Source organism: Podarcis cretensis, assembly GCF_951804945.1.
Source record: "Podarcis cretensis genome assembly, chromosome: 7".
Classification (NCBI taxonomy): Eukaryota; Metazoa; Chordata; class Lepidosauria; order Squamata; family Lacertidae; genus Podarcis; species Podarcis cretensis.
The window spans coordinates 49,587,352-49,597,344 of record NC_137176.1 but is presented as its reverse complement, the minus strand read 5'-3'; the positions used below and the strand labels follow the sequence as shown (position 1 = coordinate 49,597,344).

The 9,993-nt window shown below is 42.4% G+C and overlaps 1 long non-coding RNA gene across 1 annotated transcript in view; it reads left to right on the top strand.

The window, feature by feature from the left end:
• The first annotated feature begins 603 nt into the window (after nucleotides 1-603).
• Nucleotides 604-9,993, top strand: part of LOC307219499 — an 80,360-nt gene continuing 70,970 nt past the window's right edge. Inside the window, exon 1 of the long non-coding RNA XR_013840441.1 lies at nucleotides 604-725. This is a non-coding gene — a long non-coding RNA (uncharacterized lncRNA). The remainder of the gene's footprint in view (nucleotides 726-9,993) is intronic.

Here is a 9,993-nt window from a genome sequence, read left to right as displayed (position 1 = left end):
CTTCCCAAACCCATAGGTTAGCAAGTTGGGATTGTTCACATCTGAACCTGCTCTGTAGGAATATCAGATGCCAAGCCTTATACTGAGTCAGTCCAATGGCTTGTCTGTCACAGTACTACCAGCCCTGAGTGACAGATTTTCTCTGGAGCCTGCGACAGAAATGTTTCACAGCCCTACTACCTCAGAGGCTTGGGATTGAATTTGCAGCTTTTTAAACACAAGCTGGGGATTGAACTTGCAGCTTCCTATATTCAAAGCTGACTTGCTGCTGGGGCCCCTCCCCTGTGGAGCTCTGACCTCTCCCAGTCTCAGTGAAGAAATCCTGTTGGGAATCATTAATCCAAAAACAGCTCTGCTGTAAAACCCAGATACTTTGGGCTTAAACAGAAAAAAGAGTGATAGTCAGAAGTGAGCTACTTTTATGAGTATGGGGGAAAGAGGGGGACAAGCAACCCAAAAGAGTCAGAATCCTATGACTTTGGTATAAAATGGAATTCAGTTTTAACATAGCAGCTGTTGGAATCCATGTGTGTGAAGGCATTTCATTATACAGAACAGTCAATAACATTCTTACGTATAAAATATTTCAGCTGGCGGGGGGGGGGGAGCAAAGTAGGAGACTTACATGGACCATCAAACCCTGCCAGTGAATTCCAAAACTGCTGAGAACAAAGCACACTTCACTGGGGACCTGCTGGTTGCTATCGTTGACTGAGCCACTTACGGTAGGAATCTAAATAAATATATGGAACTCGGCCGTTCCTTTCTGTGAAATGTCTTGGCTGCAGCGTGTGCAGGTCAATTTCGGCAGTGTGCTCCTGCTACCTTGCTGTTTCAGTAATGCAAAGCAACTGTAAATCTGCCCTAATTGGGTCAATGGCTGTTTTGCACCACTGGAGCAGCATAGAAAGGCCTGGGCATTCTCTAAATACTGACCATACATCTACCACATCTTGACATGCTTCTTTTGGCTGCCAAGTGTTTAAACAGATAAATTCCTACCTCCCCCTCCCCCCCGGGGTTGTTGCCTTTTTAAAGAAAAATGTACAATGGGTTAGTAAAATAGCAGCCATTTCTGTTTCTTTCAGTGCTGAATACTCCTCTCCTCTTGGCATCAGACCCTTTTTCAAAGCTATACATACATACCTATTCGACTTGATTGAAACAAAACTGCTCAGCTTGAACTTTCGGTTTCAAAGCTCTGCCTTGAATGGTGCATTGCTAGAAGGTAACTGCTTTCACTGTTTAGAGCTGATGATGAATAAGCTGCACCATTGTTCACTTTCATTATAAACACACACACAAAAGACCACATAGAACAGAGAAAAAGTCTATTTTCTAACATCAAACAATGTGACTCAATACAAGATTGCCTAAATGTTTCACGAGGTATCAAAGCTAAAGTCAGCTTGTTAAGCTACTGATGGGTGAATAAAACATCATTTTCCTTTTCTAATTATCTGACAGGAGAGAGGTTTCTGGGCAATGTTTTCAGATGTATTTGTTATTTGCGGAACCATTTGTTTTCCTTTGGCTATGTACTCATCGGGGGCACAGTCCAACAAGATGGTCCCCAATTTCAATGAACAGGAGATGCACGGTGTTCAATTCAACAGCATTTGCATAGACAACGTGCTGCAGGATTTCTCAGTTGCTCATTCTATTCACACAAAGAATAAGAAGAGGCCTGCTGGATGAGACCAAATGCCCATCTAGTGTATGGTTACCAGGTTTTTTTCAACGAATCCGGGATATCAGGGGACACTTTTTTTTTGGGGGGGGGGAGCTGAGTAGCAACAGGGAGTCAGTAGTGGGGATGGTGAGGCAAAAGACCCTAGGCCCAAGCACACATTCATATTGTACGAAGGTGCAAAGCCCTTCTTTCACACCCTGTGAAACATAAATGCGCAGTTTTTAAAAAAATTGGGCAACGGCGGGCCACCCACCCATGATTCCTGAGCCTTCCCTGATCTCCTTCCCTTTTTGTTTTGACAAATCAGAGGAGGCTTGGGAGTCACGGGCGGGTGGCCGTTGCCCAGGAGGGGCCAATCTGGGAGTGCAGTTAGCTCTGGCTGGCTTCAGGTACTGCTTGCTACTTGCTGCTTGCTGCTGTGGCACAGGTAAAATGGCGGGCACCATGGCAGCGAGCGGTGAGCAGCTCCTGAAGCCAGCCAGAACCAACTGTGCTACCAGGCTGGCTCCAGGCTGCTGAGTCTGCCACTGCCACATTTCCTGGGGACAGATTTGCAAATCTGGGGACATTCTGGGGATGGAATTTGTCCAGGGACAGATATGCAAATCCAAGGACTGTCCCCGGAAACCAGGGACGTCTCGTAACCTTAATCTAGTACAGCATCGGTGACCAAACAGTTGCCCATGGGAAGCCCATGAGAAGGAGACAAGTGTACCTGCATTCTCCCCACTTGTGATTCCTAGCAACTGGTCTTCAGAGGCAGGCTGCCTCTGATCCCCAAGGTAATAGGCAGCCACCATATCTAGTAGTCACTGATAGCCTGATCCTCCATAAATTCATCTAAGCCCCATTTAAAGCCAGCCAATTGATGGCCATCATGGCATCTTGTAATTCTATAGTTTCCTTCTGCACTGTTTAAATACAGATTTTCTTTTGTCTGTCCTGCTCTCCCAACACGCAGCCTCATTAGATGAACCCTGGCTTCTAATATTATATAAGAGGGAGAAAAACATACCTATATCCACTTTTTCCACACTATACATAACATTGGACACCTCTCTCATATCCCCACTTGCCCATCTTTTTTCCTAAACTAAAATGTCACAAATGGTGCAACCTTTCCCCACAGAGCAGCTGTTCCAGTGCCATAATGATTTTGCATGCCCTTTTCTGAACCTTTTCCAGCTCCACAGTATCCTTTTTAAGATGCAATGGTCAGGCCTGTACACAATATGCCAAGTGCACACCATAATTTGTATAATGGCATTATTATATTGGCAGTTTTATTTTTAATCCCTTTCCTAATGGTACATAATATGGAATTCACCTTTTTCAAAGCTGCTGCACACTCAGTTGACATTTTCATTGAACCCATCATGACCCCAAGATTTCTTTTCTGGTCAGTCACTGCCTGTTCACACCCTGTAAATGTCCATGTTAAGATTTATTTATTTTTGTCCCAATGCGCATCACTCAGATTGCTTGCTTCACTTGCCAACACTGAATCTCATTTGCCATCTTGATGCCTATTCGCCCAGTTGGGAAAGGTCCTTTCATGGCTCCTGGAAATATCTTTTTGTTCTTATCACCCTGAACAATTTATCAGCAATCATGGCCACTTCACTACTCACCCCCTAGCTCCAGAGCATTTATGAATAAGATAAATAGCACAGGCCCCAGTTCTGATCTTTGGGGGACTCCACTTCTTACATTCTTCTTTTGTGAGAACTGTCCATTTATTGTTATTATCCATTTCTTTCAACAGTTATTGTTCCATAAAAGGTGTCACCTTCTTATCTCATGACCAATTTTTAGTGCAACTGGTAAGTTTGGACCTGTCCATAGCTGTCAACTTTTCCCATTTCTTGCGAGGAATCCTATTCGGAATAAGCGAATTTCCCTTAAAAAATGGGAAATGTTGACAGCTATGGACCTGTCTTGGCAAAAATCAAGTGAAGACAATCTAAGTCATGTTTTGGTCTGCCATCTTGAATCAAAATGGCACCCTGCATCAAAACATCAATGAAGTCTGTCACCCCCATCCCATGAACCCTCATTTAATGTTTGGTGATGATATATTGAGAGGCAGCTAAAGCCATGCCCCAAAATGGGTGGTCACACCAAAGTCATCTAGATTCAAAAGGGAACCTGGTACCCAAATGCCAAACATCCTTGCTTGTTGGTTCACATGATGGAAAGAGGCCTTGGTAACCCCTCCTCCCCAGGTAAGGAGTGTGACCTAGCTAAGCTTGGCAGGACACCTTACTCTATGGTCTTAACCCCCTCATGCATTAATTAGTCTTAAGCATGTTGGCTATATGACGCTGATTTATCCCATGATCTCAAGAGGTGGCTGAACCTATAGAAAGCAAACGAAAAAACCATTTCCCAAAATATATCGTAGATCCATACATGTCTGACACCTGACATCATGTATGGTGTCAGATGTGGGGCAGGTGGCTTTGGTTTCAGGGGAACAGCCTCATGGGGCAAATTGGGTCCCATGCTAGGTCTAATTTGTCCTCCGTGGGCTGGAGGTTCCCTACACTAAAGCATCACATGCAAGCCCTGACCAGGTTAGAACAACATTCAGAATCATTTCCCCCTCCTACCTGGGAAGAAGCTTGTGTAACTACTAAGTAGATGAGTTATTTTTTCCCCTATTTAAAAGGAAGAAAGATGGCATTCCTCTTTAATTCTCTGTCTTTTATGTTGTACAAATAACTAGCATTTATGGGTTACCATGCTATTCAAAAAGGCTTCGTCTTCTACCATTCAGCTCTCATGCAAGCCATCTATTCTTCCCACCCTTGCTTTGGCACGCACATCCCTTCTTAGAAACGGTTTCTTAAATAAAGCACAATCCCTGGCAGACTGTTCAGGAATGACTCTTGTGAGAAAGGCTATGTGAAAAGATAATGTGTGAGTGGAAGCGGTATCTTTGTGGTGAATTCATCTGCTGAAACAACTTGATTAAATGCAGATTTTTATCAAAGTAATCCAAGACCTTGTTCTTAAACATCTATTATTCCATTCCATCACAGATGTGTGCATAATGGCTCTATTTTTCCCCCCAAGAAAGGTTACTCTATTCACAGCAAGATATATAGCTGAATACCCTTAATTAGGAGATGTGTCTTTTTTTAACGCCCACAATCACCTTTTCCACTCAGAGTGGGAATTGCCCTGTCTTGTAATGTGCAAATGACAGTCTAAAGAGAAGTTAACTTTAAACAAGGAGACAACGCAAATAAAATAAAATAAAAGTTCAGAAAAATAAAAGTTCTTGAGTTCATTTTTTCCTATGCCAATGTATAAATGCTTTGAATCAAAATTTTAGATCTTCATTGATTATATGCTATCTTTGTTATGCTTCCCCTGCCTTCCTTTTGTGTCCCTAAGTTCTAGGTTCTTAGATGCATGAATCACTTTACACACTGTAGCCACAACTACACCATGGCCTGCAACACCTTATATCACTCCTTCATTCTCACCATTACTCCCAGTGACTTCCTCTTTACAGTAACACACCACCACCCACTCCCCAGCCTTTCTGTTAATTCCATACAGTTACCCTTGTTGTGAGCCAAGAGGTTCTACTTGTACATTTGTACACTTACACACTTGGTCAGTAAGATGGGTGTCCACCAGGGAGTAGTCCTTCTCTATGGTTTCCCCTTGGCTGTTGACCCCCATTGAACATGTGCCAAATCTCTTTGAGGGGTTTTTCCTACAATCAAACAGTATATACATTTTATGAAATAAATAAAACAAATTTTTATGCTGCCAGCTTTTTCGAGGGCTTGAAAACTTACTTTTTTTTAACTGGCCTTCCAGACTTGATGTTCATTAGCTGGAAGACACTCTGCCACAATTATGTACTTTCTGATTATGTAAAAGTATTACTATTACTATTACTATTATAATTTTATTTTGTACTATTTCAAAATTTTGAATTATTTTTATATTATATTTTTATTTTAAGATGCTTTTAACATGCACTTGCCTGGAAAAGCAGTGTTAAAATATCTTAAATAAAAACAATAAAGGGTGTCATTAAAGCATTCTGGATAAATAAATGAAGTGCCTGATTTTGTCAGTGGAATGTTATTGTGGATATGGTGCTGGCCGACTAACGGTGACACACTGTCAATGGTGGCATCATAGCAAATAGACCCCACCCCAGAATCAGCTTCAGCTATGGCAAAGTTATTGCATATAATGGGTGGGGCTAGCTGACCAAATATTCTGGTTCCGTCAAAAGGCTGCTGTTCTCCAGGTGCAGCAGAAAAGGGTTGGGGAAGCTAAGGTTGGCACCCATTTTAGCTTAGTGTGGCTTTCATTGACAATTACCCAGGAGTAACAATGGACAAGGTGTTTATTTGAGGAACAATGAAAACAGATTGATATTTAATTGCAGTATGGAATGAATGTGATTAGAAGGAGTAATCTGTTAAACCCATTCCCACCCTGTCCATCTCCTCTACTCTCCACCCTCTTCCTCTTCCAACTCCCCTCTACTCTCCACCTGCTTTCTCTTGACAAAAAATCCTAACACCTCCCCAATTGTCATGCTATGCTCCTTTCAACTCTCTCTCCCACTTAGTATTCCCCAGCCCAAGTAGTTTCCTTCCTCCTCTCCTCCAAAAACAAATTCCAAATGTGGTTCACCACAGAGCTGTATGAATGGCAGGCTTTATTATTTATTGTTAGATATGCCTAAAATGATGCGACGATCCCTATGAGAAGAGCATTAAAATAACTATTTTTATGTATATGAGACCTACAATTCACCTAATACAGCTAGTGCAATTTTATATACAAAAGGCTTGGAAAAGATGAAGTGCAAAACTATAGATCTTGACTAGCTCAAACACTGTAAGAAGCAAATTATTTTGCTTCAAATTATCTGCCTGCTATGCTATACTATCTGGCAGGCAGAACTTTCATGTGAGTTTTTAAATAAGAGAATCTGCTTCCCTTTATCTCAGACTATTATCTGTGGTGTATCTAGGGCACTAGTGACAATGGCAGATAAGCTTTACTGTAGTTACACTGAATTTATCAAACAAGACAAAGCCCATGTCTAGGGCTGCAATTTTTTTCCATGCTAAATTGCTCTTTTCACCGTAGAATCTTGCATAATTCACAGGACATTGTCCAAATCATAGAAATTTCACATCCCAATGTAAAATATTTATTGTGACGGGGGAAAGGGTTTCTGACAATGTAAAAGGAATTTGTGACAGCTGTCAACAAGGCAGCACATATGATGTGTCAGACCTGCGAAAAGAATATTATTATTTTAAAAAGATAATGTGTTGTAACAAAGATGCTCCTCCAACTCCTCTGTTAAGCCCCCTCACCTGTGCGCTTTTTAAGGGGTATGCTGAGACAAATACAATACCTACATATAAATTTGCTGAACACATTAAGAGTCTGAGTTACAACTGGCTATATACACTCAATAGACTATCACTTTGCAGATGACATAGTGAAAGCATGGGGTGTAGTCAGATCTTGCATGTGAAATGAAAATGCATTTGGATATCTGAAGAGAGCCTAGGCAAATTCATCGGATGATCTGAAGGGTGTGCTGATTACCTGGCTTGTGGGAGTAGCTAGGTGTAGGGATGCCAAAAAAGAATGTCAAAAACGCCAGATTGATCAGCTCTAGTGCTTTATTAAAGAAAGGTGCAGTTTTACAGCAAATCACCTTGCTAGGTCTCCCAGCCTTTACAGACACGGAACAGACACCGCAGCAAGGAGATGGCTTGTCCACATCCAAGCAAACATTCATACATTATTTTTGCACAAAGCAGCATACGTCACTTTGGCCAGGACTTCCCATCACTTCACCTGACCAAGTGAGGACATAGGTGGCAAATACCCAAACTTGCAGATAGTTCCCCTTTCTGGGCTCAGAACCCAGCACCTGAAGCTAAGGATAACATCAAAGGTAGCTAATTAGTTTATATCAAAGCGAGTGAATATAAACATATATGAGCTCATTGCTTCCTACCAATTAATTGTGGGGTCATCTTGACTACCAAGACGGCGTCTGCAGAGATTCCAAAACAGTTCACCTTTGGTTCAACACAACAGGAGGCAGTAGCAGTGTATGTGATGGAGTGGAGCCAACACTGGCATCCCTGAAGTTTATCTGGATGGGGCAGGGTGGCAGCAAGATTGTGACTGCATGGGGGCACTGGGGTGAGTGTTAGGTTGGCTCAACCAGCGCACCTGCACAGCCCCGAATTTGCCACTCTGGCCCACCCCAGCCCTATCCAAGTAAGCTGATGTTGAGAGGGCAGCTCTGCCCCAGCACATAGATCACTCCAGTCCTGGAGAGGGAACATCACACAACTCAAATATGTAAAGTAAGTTCTTGTAGCTTTGGATGCCATTCTTTTTTATCAAAAATGTTTACTTATATTGGACAGAAAGCAGTCTTTGAATCAGACTGAGAAAGGCCCTCAGGGTCTCAGATTCTCCATCATCTTAGACTTTCTAGCAGCCTTAAAGCAGTGGGACATGGCGAGCTGGTTTCATAATGTAACGTTAAGACAAACTAATTAATAATGCAAACCATTGCATATTTACCTGTAGATAAACTGTGAGTCTAGTCCCCCTGTCCACAATGTACAAACACTGAACATCTGAAAAGCTCTTATGTCAATTGAGCAAAAATGTTTATATATCTAGACCTAAATCTCTTCAATATCTGAGTGATTTACCCATGCTGAAGATATACATTCTAAGTAGAAAGCTTGGCTCCCAGGCCCAGCACTGCTCTTTCTCTGTCCCTAGCTGTAAGTGCGAAAAGAATATTCTATAAAACTGAAGCCCAGCATATTCCTAAGAGCAGAAGAAAAGCCCTGCTGGATCAAGTTGAAAGCCCATATAGTCCAGCATCTTCTCACATTTGGCCAACCAGAGGCCAGTGAGAAGCCTCAACCATGACCTGAGTACAAACGGGAAGCAATTCCCTGATTGTAAAAGGGAAGCATCTAAATATAGCAAAGGAAGTGGCTATAAAGCTTACGGACACCTTCTTTATAGAACTCCAGGAATTACTGTTGAATCTAAAATGCAGATTTTAGGTCTACCCTGACGTCACATCTGCTTTCAGCGACGACCACATGTAACACATTGTTCCCCATAAGGAAACTCCAATGTGTGAGCTCCTGTTCATGTGTAGGTCTCCCTGCAGTTGGGACATCACCAGCACAACTAGGTGCCCCAGCTGTATAGTACTTCTGCACAGGAACAGGAGATCACATAATCAGGTCTCCATACAGCAACCAGGTGCAATATGCAGTTGTTGCAAGAAGACGGCATTATGAGGGCAGCCATCTTTTTCTCCATGCATTTCCTCAGGAAGAGTTTGAACGAGGGTCAAGCCTCGCATGTACACTGGTGGCCTCCATCCAGTGCTCTCCTGCACTCCCACTCAACACCACTTCAGCCCCACCCAGGTAAACAGGAGTGATGCCAGTGTTAGGTGGGCAGCTCTGCAACCCCATTGCAGCACATGCACAGCTACAGTCAGGTGTGTTCAGTCTGGACCCAAATATAGGGGCATAACACTTGACGCTCAGTATAACTTGCGGCTAACTTGACAAAAGGACCACAGCTTTCCACCTCCGTAGCTAGAACCCAAAGGTGCCAGACAAAGCTTCAAAGCAAAGTGATATTTTGGAAGGTTCTTTTCTCACACTTTGGGGATTAATTTGGAGCAAGAGAATTTCAGGCGCATGTTGTTCATGCAATAGCATTTAGAAAGGGCCAGAGCAACTCTCAATTGCGTCAAAATTGGTCAAAGTACAGTCAGCTACCTTGTGAGCTTTTATCTGCCTCGGGTAATGTCAGGCTGATCGACTGCTGTGTGCATTTTGTAACCTTGATTGCTGCTGAGAGAAAACTTTGCAGAAGTTCAAAACAAAACTTTTTTATTTTTAAAAAAAATAAGGAAAAGAAAGAAAGCTTAAAACAAAAACCTTAACATTTTTAAGTGGGGGCAGATTCTGATTTTATGAGGTGGAGATGGGAAAAATTGAGTTTAAGAAGATCCTGTACAATTTTATAGCTGGAAGCTCTGATTCGTATCCAATAGTGACTTACCTATCAAGTCATGTTAGGGCATCTCTTTTTATGTCATTCTTTGCTATACATGTAAGCCCCTAGCTACTCCAAAAAACTGCTCTAGAGGATGGGGAGACCCTCCAGAACAGAATGGGCATTGCTCAGCTAAAGCTCTTTTTGCCAAGGCAAAGACACTCTATGTACCTATGTACAGT